The sequence below is a fragment of the Zalophus californianus genome, chromosome 16 (assembly GCF_009762305.2).
Source record: "Zalophus californianus isolate mZalCal1 chromosome 16, mZalCal1.pri.v2, whole genome shotgun sequence".
NCBI classification, from domain to species: Eukaryota; Metazoa; Chordata; class Mammalia; order Carnivora; family Otariidae; genus Zalophus; species Zalophus californianus.
In genome coordinates, this window is record NC_045610.1 from 7,939,932 (window position 1) to 7,948,358 (window position 8,427).

Here is an 8,427-nt window from a genome sequence, read left to right on the forward strand (position 1 = left end):
TGATAGCCTCTGGTAGTTACTTTCTTTGAGTCAGTATCAATTGCTTTCTTCCTCTTTCAAAGGAGGAAGCTTCCGCTTGGACAAGTGGGTCTCTCTCTCTTTCTCTCTTTCTCAAACACCTTTAATCCCTTTGCTTTTGGTTGATTTTTTCCTCCTGCTCTCAAAAATGCTATGATCTTTCCTATACTTTAAAGTAAAAACAGAGAAAATCTGTTTCATTGAATCCTACAAACTTCTCAAGCTTATGACTTCTCTTTCTCTTTTTAAATAAGCTTCGTATTTTTAGATCAGGTTTAGGTTCATAGCAAAATTGAACCGAAGGCACAGAGATTTCCTATATATCCTCTGCCCCCCCTTGCCCCCCGCCAGCCCATGCACAGCTTCCCGCATTATTGACATACCCCACCACAATGGTGCATTTGTTATAACAGATGAACTTACACTGGCACATCACGATCACCCAGATTTCACAGTTTACATTAGGGCTCACTCTCGGTGTTGTACATTCTTTGGGTCTGGACAAATATATTGATCATTATAATATTATACAGAGCATTTTCACTGCCCTAAAAATCCTCTGTACTCTACATATTCATCCCTCCCTTCCCCTTTAACCCTTAGAAACTATTGATCTTTTTCCTATGTCCGTAGTTTTGCCTTTTCCAGAACGTCAGATATTCAGAATCATACAGTGTGCAGCCTTTTCAGATTGGCTTTCTTCACTTAGCAATGCACATTTAACTTTCTTCCATGTGTGTTCATGATTTGATAGCACATTTCTTTTCAGTGCTGAATAATGTGCCGTTATCAGGATGCACCACAGTTTAACCCATTTACCCACTGAAGAACATCCTGTTGTGTGACTTCTCTTTTCAACCACTAAGGTTTTGAGCCAATGCTTAATATATAGCCTCTCTTTCTCACTCAGTACTGTTACCTTTTGCAGTCAGGTATCAGTCCCATTCACACTACAGTAACAGCTCCGGAGGGTGCCAATGATTTCTAGTGGGCAAATCAGTGGTCTTGTCTAAGCCTTTATCCATCCTAACTCCTGTAGTGCTTAACATCTTAGAGCCCTAAGTGTCCTAGATCTGGGAGCATTCCACCTTGTTATATATAACCTTGGAGCCTGCATGAAATTATTCATTACCCATTGGTTCTGTGTACTTACAATAAAGGAAAGGTAGACTGTACATGAACTTGAGTGTTGGTTCAGGCAAGAGAGAAGTCTGTGCCATTTGCTAGAAATGTCATCCAGCGAGCACATGTGTGCTGTCATGAATTAAAAGGATCACTTAGTTACCCTTAAGAGACACTTTGTCATCCCTGACAAAGCCAACTGCTTTAGGAAGTAGGAAAAAAAATGAATGAAAACAGGAGAAAAGCCAGAAATACAAGGAAAAAGAATGAAGTACTTATCACTATACCTCTGTCATAGTATTTACATAGTATTAGATGGAATCAGATGAAATCACTGGTAGCCGACATTTTTGGTCTACGAAAGTGACATTTGCTTCATCTATGGTCCATCAGGTAGAGTACCTGTTTTTCCCCAGCAGCTAGGACTTATCTTATTCATATTATATCTCTAAAGCTTGGCATATAGTGGGGTCCATGTGTGTTGGACTGAATCAGAATTCAGTTGAAGGCAATGACTGCACATCAGAAAATCTGGATTTGAGTCTTTGCTCTGCCATGACTATCAGTGTCAACTTAGATAAGTCACCCTTGATCTGAGTCAGTGTTCTTTATCTGTAAAATTGAGATGGCTTTTGTAATATCTCCCTCAAACACTGCTTGCAAGGATCAAATAACATTGTGTAGATGGCAGCATTTTATCAACTATAAAAACTTATGGATCTTTATATAATTTATAGTCAGGATTCACTTGTAGATACTGATGAGCAAACATTGAAATGAGAAAACACTACCAGTGTGACCCAGTTGTGTTATCCGGTTTCACAAATGAATAAAATAGGACTGAGAAGGGACACACCTGTGATGTGTATCTACTCCTAGAACCTGGGTCTTCTGCTTAGACCCACCCCTTCTTGAATTGCCTAGACCGTTGAGCTATAAATTCCACACTACCTTTTTAAGTAGGGCTTTAAAAAAACTGAGCTATTTTCATACTCAACTGAAAACTGTTTGACCCTGAGCAGTTTACGAGTGAGATTTTCAACACTGAAATATTCCATCAACTTCCCAAGGCTAAGGATTCTTCTAGATACTGGGAGTTTGCTTATGCTTTCAAGCCAAGCCCAACCAGGCACAGATCAACTTCAGCCTCCAGTTTGCAAAAGATCTCCTGGATCCTCTCTGCTGCCCAGTGGAAAGTTTCTTGGCTCACTTCCAAGGAATCTTTTTCACCTCCATTTTATTAAAATTCATTTTATCACATTACAACCTTTCAAGAAGACATGTATTGCCACAGGGAAATAAATAGAGCCAATCTATTTTGTATCATCAAAGTCCTTAAATGATGAAGATATGAAATACCAATTCCTTTTCTTTTTTCCTGTTCATCATTGTGTGGAAGGATTATTGAGGCTAATTGAAGCCTGTTACATTTTTCTGCTATTGATGTGGATTTTAGCTGAAGTGGAATGTAACATATCGTCTACGAAGGGAGATTACTTTTACAAATTAAACCAATGTATCTTACTGAGTTCTATTTCCAGAAATGTGACCTTATTACACTTCATAATTTAAAATGAGAGCAATAAAGACATGCTAGCCACCATGACTTCTAATAATGCCTGCTGGATTTGAATTAAGTTTGGTCTTGACCATTAAAACATCACAAGGTACCCTGTGGGGACTGTGATGAACAGCTCCCCATTGTATCGGTTGTTCCTGGCCATTCCAGACAAGATAGCAGCCTTCCTCTGTTCTTAGTAAATAAAAGACTCTTGAGTATTCTCATTGTTGCTATGAAAAAGGAAAATAAGATTCTCAATATAGCTGCCTGCAAGGTGAGAAAGAAGAAAAGGAAGAGTGGGGGGAAGGAAAGAAAGACAGGCAGGCTTGGAATCCAGATTTATTTCGAAGAACAGAAACTCGTGGGAAAACAGGGAGAAGAAGAACCCAAAGCGTAGGGTGCAGGGGCGGATGCCTAGCAGAAGGAGCCACAGTGCGAGAGGAAGTGTGTCCTGGATGAGCTGGGCTGGGAAAGGGAGGAGCTATGCCTGAAGCTCTAGGAAAAATCATTGGGAGATTTAGAGCATCAGGAAAGAGGCTGAGGCGAGGAAGGAGCAGGCATGGGTGGATAGATAAATGGACTTGATTTTAAAAAATAATGGTAAGGTTGTTCAAATAGGCCAGGTGAGCAGGACAATGCAAAACTCTTAAGACCGTAGTTTCTCCTGGGATGGCTTCCCCTTCGCACCACAGTGTTAAAAAACTGTGCATTCAGGACTCCCGATCTCAGACTGTTATACAAACGTAAAGCTATTAGAGGGATGTAGGTAGGGGACTTTCAGAGAAAAGTACTGATGGCAAATCAAGTCTCTCATTTAGAGCCTCACTGGATACATCTCTGGGACATTTTCTCTCCAATTCACATTTGCGCTCTGGGTGTGATCTCCCATGGTAGGGGTAGCGAATCCTCTAATCCTCTATGTCTGGATGGACTTGACCCCTGCCAGAATAAATTTCAAACACTCTAGAGTCTCAGAAACAAACCTATACTTGAGAATCCCACACCTCCAGCTCCTTTCTTATTTTCCTTTGTAGTGCAGAATGCATTGGTAGTATTGTTAAACACCAAATGGCCAGAGATGATCTAGGATTGTGGAGATGGATGGGATTTCAAACACCGCCTTGCCCAGTCTCAAACCTTCCAACTCGCTAAGGTCTGTTGCCCTTGAGAGCAGACAGAATCTAAAGCCAGAATACGGTGGTGGTGGCTAAGTCACAGGCTGCCCATATTCTCCTGCTTACCAGGTGTATCAGTTCAAGCACGTTTTTTAAAGAGTTTTTCATCTGTAAAATATGAATATCAACAGTACCTACTTTATAGGGGTGTTGTGAGAATTGGATTTAAAAATCCGTGGAAGCCTTCTTGTATAAGCACTGTGCTAAAATTGCAGAAACTAGGATTGCCTTAGTTTTTGTAATAATGCTAGCAGAGTACACACAAGAAGAAAAGTAACTGCACTAGATTGTAAAGACTGGGGTGGACCTCTTTCTTAATGTCCAGTGTCCTTTGTCTTAAGATTTGGTGCAATATGTCTTGGATAGGCTTAACAGAATGAATTTCTAACGAACCTGAATTGGAAACTAGATTTTAATAACTGCTAACTTTGAAAAATTGTAGGAATGGAAGTTGGATACACTTTGTGACTTGTACGAGACACTGACGATTACTCAGGCTGTTATTTTTCTCAATACAAGGCGCAAGGTGGACTGGCTCACTGAGAAAATGCATGCCAGGGACTTCACAGTTTCTGCTCTGCATGGTGACATGGACCAGAAGGAAAGAGATGTTATCATGAGGGAATTCCGATCAGGGTCAAGCCGTGTTTTGATCACTACTGACTTGTTGGCTCGTGGGATTGATGTGCAACAAGTGTCATTGGTTATAAACTATGATCTACCTACCAATCGTGAAAACTATATTCACAGGAGTCGATAGCAGCAGTTGATGACGAGATGGCGCTCAGAAATGGCGTTGACGTAATTTAGGACGTGGAATCATAAGCGAAACCGCACACTGTTTGAATAAAGAGCGAGTCGAATTGGCAGAGGGGGTCGATTTGGGAGGAAAGGTGTGGCTATAAACTTTGTTACTGAAGAAGACAAGAGGATTCTTCGTGACATTGAGACTTTCTACAATACTACAGTGGAGGAAATGCCAATGAATGTGGCTGACCTTATTTAATTCCTGGGATGAGATAGTTTTGAATGCAGTGCTCGCTGTTGCTGAATAGGCGATCACAACGTGCATTGTGCTTCTTTCTTTGGGAATATTTGAATCTTGTCTCAATGCTCATAACGGATCAGAAATACAGATTTTGATAGCAAAGCGACTTTAGTCGTGAGCTCTTGTGAGGAAGGGCATTGGCTTTATCCTCTTTAGAGTTAGACTGTTGGGGTTGGGTATAAAAGATGGGGTCTGTAAAATCTTTCTTTCTTAGAAATTTATTTCCTAGTTCTGTAGAAATGGTTGTATTAGATGTTCTCTATCATTTAATAATATATTTGTGGACTAAAAGATATAAGTGCTGTATAAAATCAGCCAATTATGTTAAACTAGCATATCTGCCTTTATTGTGTTTGTCATTAGCCTGAATAGAAAGGCCTTTAAAATTGATTTTTTTTTTTTAGAAAGCATTTGAATGCATTTTGTTTGGTATTGTATTTATTCAATAAAGTATTTAATTAGTGCTAAGTGTGAACTGGACCCTGTTGCTAAGCCCCAGCAAGCAATCATATCCTAGGTAGGGTTAAATCCCAGTAAAATTGCCATATTGCACATGTCTTAATGAAGTTTGAATGTTAAATAAATTGTATATTCACTTTAAAAAAAAAAAAATCCGTGGAAAATATGCCAAGCTCTAGACCTGACCAATAGTCAATATTCAAGGATTATTAGTTAAGATTACCACTACCGCTAATACTCCTAATTACTGCTGCTATAATTTTTATTTATTAGACCACTCACCCAGCATCTCCTCCCTGGGCATTGCCCCTTTCTCTACCATTACCTGGTTGCAATTAGAGTAACCATGCTTATACAATGGTGCTTGTTTTCTCTGTCCACTTCTATCCTCTACTACAGTTCATGTTCCAGGAATTGTGTGTTGATAGTCTGAATTCAATCAGTGGGTCCCTTCTAAGTAAATTTTATTTTTATCTATTTATGTATTTATTCTTTATTTATTGGGGGGAGGGGCAGATGGAGAGGGAGAGAGAAAATCTTAAGCTCCACTGAGTGTGGAGACTGACGCAGGGCTCAATCTCAAGCCTGAGACCATGACCTGAGCCGAAATCAAGAGTTGGACACATAACCGACTGAACCACCCAGGCGCCCCTAAGTAAATTTTAACTTGAGAACAAATGACAGTCAACTCAGTCTTTTCCACATGGCTGAACCCATAGCAAAGACGGATGATATCATTGGCTATTTTCTGTCACATAGAAAACTGAGCGACGTGGTCCATGGCAGGACTTCCTCAATCTTTACTGAGCACCAGAATTATCATAAAGACTTGTAAAAGTATATATTGCTGACACCTGCCCCTGTTTCTGATTCTGGGGCAGGGCCTGAGAATATGCATTTGTAATAAGTTCTCAGGTAATGTTGATGTTGGGCACCACACTTTGGGAACCACTTGTATATAAAAAGAGAGAAGAATAAAACCAAAATGTTGATCAAATCAAAGATAGATAAATAAATGATACATACATACATACATACATACAACGGCTTCTCCAGAGATTCAATACCTTCCTAAGGCTCAGAAACTTCCTTCTTTTGACTTCATGCAATACTCCAAGGTCATCCTAATAACGTCCCTTTCTTTCCAAAATTGATTTGGTGTTTTTGCGATCCAAAGCATCATTAAAGAGTTTTTGGTGGGCAATATTTTATCTCGTACTTGAAAAGCAAATTCTTCATATTTCATCTCAAATTTCCAGGTAGCATCCATATGCGTACTCTGTATGGAAAAGGACAAGTCTACTCTCCAGAATACAATGAGGACTTCAAAATGAAACTAAGGAGATCTCCCTCCAGGAAGACATCATCACTGAGGTACATGATGCCCATGTAATTCTATATGCAGCCAGAGAGGAGGACCACTGTTTTAGCTCGTTGGGAAAAGGGGCTCCTAAGGCACTTCCAGCCAATGCTTGTGTTCACAGGGTCTCACTGTGGCCTGGCATGTGAAATGAGCCGGGCTTGGGCATTAAGACAGATTTAGATTTGAGCCCCAGCTTTGCCATTACCAGCTGGGTGACCTTGGGCAAGTTACTCAGCATTTCTGAGCTTCAGTTACCTCATCTGTTGAATGAGTGAAAGAACAGAATCACTCTACAGGTTCCCACTGACTGATAAACTGTGAAAAGCACCCCCTGTAATTTTGAAGCATTTGTGGAAGGTGAATAAACAGCATTATCATTTTTGGGAGGGGTGGGGAAGGAGACCAACAAGATCAAGGTTTAGTATAAAGAGATTACACAGAAAGCATAATGGCTGTAGTTGTATGTCCAGTGATCAGTCCAGTGGGTTAATTTGGGCTCTTTTCTTGTCCCCCTACACCCCCAACCACACCAAACTCTCCTGCTAGGAGAAACAGAATCCCAACCTTTATTTATAATTCTTATACCACTGAACCCTCATCTTTTGTCTGTTTATTCCTTTCCACTCAGTGACTCTAATTCCTGATCAGAGGACAGCTTGACCAAAACATTTCCTGCCTGAGACAATCAAGTGACCTCTAGAGAAAGCCCTGGTATTCCTCCATCCCCTTGTCAGGTCCCCGACACAGACACCTCTGGGATATGGCTGGTGAGCAGACAGCAGTGGGTCCCTAGTCAGGGGTACCCCCTGACTGTCTCACCAATTTTCTCACCATCATGGGAAGTCCCCTGAGCCTAATTGGTTGGACCAACCAGCTGAGACCTACCAGGTGTCATGCTAAGGTAATTAGACTGATTTTTAAAGAATAAACATGTCAGAACCTTGGCATCCTGATGTGTGCTGTGCCCTTTTAAGCAGGAGCTCTGCGAGGCTGTACATAATCAGTGATGTCTTGGTATAGATGTCTCCGGAATCCCTTCGTGCCCCCAAAGCTACAGCATGTCCTCTATAATATTGTTATTGGTGGCAAATCTTCATTTTCTCAGAGTAGATTTGATTTTGGAAAATAGCTAAGAGCTATTCATTCCCAAGCCTGGTGAAAAGGAGGGTGATCAAGCAGGGTAATAGCACTTTGGGTAATAAACAAGTGTGACTTTGAGACTGATTTTTTGGGGCATGGATCATAAACCGATTCTGAGAGAAATCAGAAATGCAGGCATATGAGCTTTCCCAATGCTTGCTCCCTGAGTGAAAGAGGAGTGAACTAAATAAACGCTGAGTGCCTACTGTGTAATAGACGCTTTACATATATAGTCTTTAAATATATAATCTCACAATTATACCATATGATCAACATTTGCAAAAGAGGGAGCAGACTCCCAGAGCAATAACCTATCCAGTCTCACAGAAATAATGAATGGCAGGATCAAGATCAGACTTTAACCCACCTGACGGCAAACACGCCTGCTCTGGGACTTACCCCGGGGGCTTTGCACTCAGCTGGAACTTGCAATCAGCTCCTTTCTCAGCCTCCTCATTCTCTCCCCATTCTCTTCTCTGAAGCTCGGCTTCTTACCTGACACCCTCCACCTTTTCAGGGTAATTTGCCTAACAAGATACAA

The 8,427-nt window shown here is 40.8% G+C and overlaps 1 non-coding gene across 1 annotated transcript; it reads left to right on the forward strand.

Annotated features, from left to right (window-relative positions):
• The first annotated feature begins 4,057 nt into the window (after positions 1-4,057).
• Positions 4,058-4,233, forward strand: LOC113908394. The gene has a single exon (XR_003515468.1). It is a non-coding gene; the product is annotated as a small nucleolar RNA SNORA81 (small nucleolar RNA).
• The last annotated feature ends 4,194 nt before the right edge of the window (positions 4,234-8,427 follow it).